This window comes from Haliotis asinina, chromosome 1 (assembly GCF_037392515.1).
Source record: "Haliotis asinina isolate JCU_RB_2024 chromosome 1, JCU_Hal_asi_v2, whole genome shotgun sequence".
In the NCBI taxonomy this organism is placed as follows: Eukaryota; Metazoa; Mollusca; class Gastropoda; order Lepetellida; family Haliotidae; genus Haliotis; species Haliotis asinina.
In genome coordinates, this window is record NC_090280.1 from 25,155,359 (window position 1) to 25,160,091 (window position 4,733).

The following is a 4,733-nucleotide window of genomic DNA, read 5'->3' on the forward strand; positions in this document are numbered from 1 at the left end:
TTCCACCCTAAAGTGGCTATGGAACTTTTTCTTTACATCAAACTTTTTGGTCTCCACTCGTTTCACGAACAGCCACCTTGTTAGGAAAACAAAACGACAGGTGTAACCACTGCAACACGAGACTAATATACATGTATGTAATTTCTACCAAGCAATTGTAAATCCATCGTAAACTGTAAGATAAATATAGAGTGCAAAGAGATTTTGAAAACGCAGTTTTTACGTTCCTCTCAAGAGTGATGTTTTTGTTAAATGTATGGCAAGCAACGCAAACTATATGACAATCATTCTATTAAACGCCCTTCATTATTAAATATAATGTCATATAACAGTTAGATATCATCACCCAGTGAGTTTTGTCCTTAAAACATGCGAAAGAAAACCCCACGACTCATTTTAACTGTCTCTATTCAGATTTTCCATTTCTTAACAAAACTGCGTTTTCAGATAAAATATAATGCAAGCACACGCAGTAAACAAAATGCGTGAATACGGAAAAAAAACCCGACAATGTAATTAGTAATAATTTCATGATAATTATTGATTGATGTTTTCTTATAATTATATCATGTTTGAATTATGGTTATCAGACCAAGCAAGTCTATATACGTGTTTGATAAAGGTTTCAGTATGAGCAATCAACATGGCTGTTAAAGCATTAGGTTGAAAATTGGTGGATCTCATATCCATTGATTATCATGTAAGAAACACACACATAAATATTATAGTCCATTTGAAGACAATAGTATTGAGTTAATAAGGAATTACAGGCTTTCTCTGGTGCAGCAAAATAAAAAAAAATACAAATGTACGAATGTGTTTGTTATGAAAGATTTTGTCTAGTTTTAAACCATGATTAAATCATCCATAAATGCAAACTAAGATCGTATTGGTTTTGCAAAACAGAAGCGACCATACCCGCAAAGTAAGCAAACCTACAGGAACATGACTGATGTACAACAAATGTAGTTTGACCAGCTGACATCTACTATCTCATTGTGGTTTGTAGTATTATCAATACACTACCTGGAAAGCGCAATACACACGTCATATTTCTACCTGCTACTATGTTCCATGCTTTTTACTACATTCTTATTCAATTCCAGTCTTGGGAAAGAAACGCTTCATTTAGCATTTCATGAACGCTAACATCCAGTGTGGCCTAGTATTTTCGGCAATTACATAGAAACACAGTAGCAGCGTGCAAAAGTGTCTGAAAGTAATCTGAAGTCTTTTGGTGTGACAATGCATGTTATTCAAGGTTACGATATCACAGTGGCAAATATGGCAGTTTTGAAGTATGGCAGTGAGGATTGCTGTGACCCTGAGGTCTATCGTTGGCATTCCTGAAAATAGTCAGTGAGTGAGTTTAGTTTTACGACAAGCATTTGTTACTGAAGGCCAGTATTCTAACCCGGACCTTCACGGGTCTATTCCTGATAATAGGATCCGACAGAAGAAGTCATAAATCCAGCTACTTCATTGTTAATCTTAGCTATCCAGGATACTGTGTAAACTGGGAGTTTTTAATGACACATTTTTCGTGTTTAACATTTCACTCAGCTACATTGCAGCTGTAGGATGGCGGTCTGTAATTGAATCTGGACCAAACAGTATAGTGATTGATGTCATGACCATCATTCTAAGCAGTTGGGACTCTATGACATGTGTCAGCCATTGTCCAGGCTTGATTATTCAGTGACCGCCGTCATGTAAGTGGAATATTGCTGAGTGTGGCGTAAAATTAACCTCACTCACCCAATATACCCTCTCACTGAAATATTGTTGATGTCATTAAGTAATGGAATGACCATCAAAGTGAACTTAACATGCAACTCTGTCATGATTCACCGTAAGCGCTGAGGATATAATTTACAGCCAATCAGCTGTTCGGAAATTAGCTGTATATGAAATTTCCTGTAATAAGGCCCACGTTTCGAATTATGATCTGATGTTACAAATGACATTCGGACAAGGTTAATGGCAACAACTCGCATAATATTGTGATCAGTATGACTGTGACTGATGTGTCAACTGGTTAAATCTATCGTCTCGCCGACGGATATCAACAGCAAAGAAGACAAAACTTCTACAATCAAAGCTGACCAACTACCATCAGATTCAGTTTGACGGAATCCATTCTCGCTCAACCAAACATTAGAGAACTTCACAAAAACTCTTAGAAGCTCTAAAAACGTTATATATTTAAACTATAATTATTATCCTAAAAATGATACACACTGATACATGCATCCTAACTGTGTTATAATCATTTCAACTTGAGAACTGAGTAAGAGTCTGCATCAAAAGGTTGCTATAAGTGGAGGTCTACATTAAAGTTCTGGTAAGGTGCCACTGTATCAATAGGTTAGTTACCACCACGTTTTTCTGAACATCTTGTATCACATTTTTGGGATTGTGATTCAAAGACAAAGAATATGAAATGTCGTTGGCAGAAAAAGATCATTGTATATGATCTGTCGAAACAGTTACATTAGAATAACACTGAAGTACATGAGTATATGATGATCGATGAGAGTTAGCGATGGCACCAAGTGTTGCTATCCACGTTAGCACCAGTCGTAAGCACGAGCAGCTGGCTCTAACTTGTCCCAATGTGGCTCACCCGTTCACTGCTGTAAGTCTGTAAGTAAACGGAAACATTATGCAGCATATGTAATGCCAATTCCAAGTTCAAACATAGGATGTTAACATAACTTTAACGGACGCTTGTTGTAACAGGCGACTATCAAGACCGAATGGCCAAGCTCGTTTGGTTGACACATGTTCCCGGTTATATAAACCAATGCTTGTGTTCTTGATCACTGGATTATCTGATCCAGATTCGATTGTTTACAGACTGGGATATTGCTATCTGCGGCGTGAAATATACAAAGAAAGCCATAACCCATGCTTGTCGTAAGAGGCGACTAACTGGATCGAGTGGCCAGACTCGCTGACCTGGTTGACAAGTGTCATTGGTTCCCAGTTAAATTAATCGATGCTCGTACTGTTGATCACTGGATTGTCTGATCCAGATGCTTTCATTTCAGACCAAAAATGGAATATTACTGTGTGCGGCGTTAAACATTGAAACAAACAAAACTTTAATAATGAAAGTGGACCACATCAAGATAATAATAAACTTTGAAGTGAACAAAAATGTACTAATCTGTGACACTAAAGACAGTTTCGGATTTGACAGGCGCTTGCATAAACACTATATTTGAAACATTAACACCATATCCAAACATCTGGAGGCAGGTGAATAACTGATATCATTTTTACTAATGTCACGTACGTTACCTATCACAGACAAGAGAGGGCGGAATTTAAAGTCACTTTGGACAGTATTTCATTGATATCATGTCGGTATCAACTGCGTTACTGCGTGGTGGGGGAAGTGAGTGAGAGAGTGAGGTTTTACGCCGCTTTTAGCAATACTGCAGCAATATCACAGGCGGGGACAACAGAAATCGGCTTCACAGACTGTAACCCACGTGGGCAATCGAACCCTGGTCTTCGGCGCGACGAGTGAACGCTTTAACCACTAGGCTTCCTAAAACGTTTATCACTTTGTTGGAACCACGAACATGAGTATGTTTCAACCTTAATTCAAAACTACAATCATGGGTGCTTTGATATGCTAAAGCGACATAAGTCTGCATACCGAATTATTTCCGCCAGTGTTGTAATTAAAAACCTTCTCAAGCTTAATTGTACGCTAAAAGAATACCGATGAGTAGCAAAGCTAAAAACAACATCGTCACAGGTTCTTTTATGATTTCACTCTAACATTCACATATCTGATACTGGTGAACACAGGTACAAAATACGTCTGAAAGAAGCGAATAACTACCTGGTTAAGCTTCTGTATCCTTCATCAGGATTTGGGATCCCATTCCATTTTCCTCTGCAACTATTACAGAAAAAATAATGCAAGATATCATATATCAATTCTGAAAATGATTACAAAACACCTGGTTTTCTTCAGCACCAGAATTTATCATTAGCATGAATTATACCGAAATCATGCTTTAACAAAATGTTTGCACCTTTTACATGTGTATTTTGCTAATATTCTTAAAACTGAAACACACGGAAACCTGTAAGTACCCAACACTACTGATCAATAGGACGTTTCAGTAATGTTTTACCCCTACATAGAATATCAGATGATTCTATTCGTCGTGTAACATTGTTACGAGTACTGTCAAAGGGAGATAAGTCTTGAACAGATAGGATAGATGTACTGAGCACAAGCCATTACAAACTACTTTAGGCGAAGACCTGAACGAAACGAGAACCTACCTGGTGACTTGATTTCATCCTCCAGTTTCTTTAGTTCCGGTAGTTCGCCCCTTGATTCCACTGTGAATAATGAAGAGCAAGCAATGTTATCATCGTTAACAGTTTGTTTTGTGATCTAAATTCATTGCTGATGTCTTCATATCTTGTAAAGTCTCGATATGGTTGTAATTCTGACTCACGCACTCACTGACAGACTGACTGACTGACTGACTGACTGACTCACACACCAGTAAATATTTCAGAATACTTCAAATGTTTATCAGATATCAGATGACTACATTAGTCTGATACAAGATATATATTAGTCAACTGGAGATATTCCAACCACGGGTAATGTAACTAAGACGACACTAACATCATGGCCAGATAACGGTTGTTCGAATGATACCACGGGCTAAGTAAACCTGTTAAATGTTTAGCTC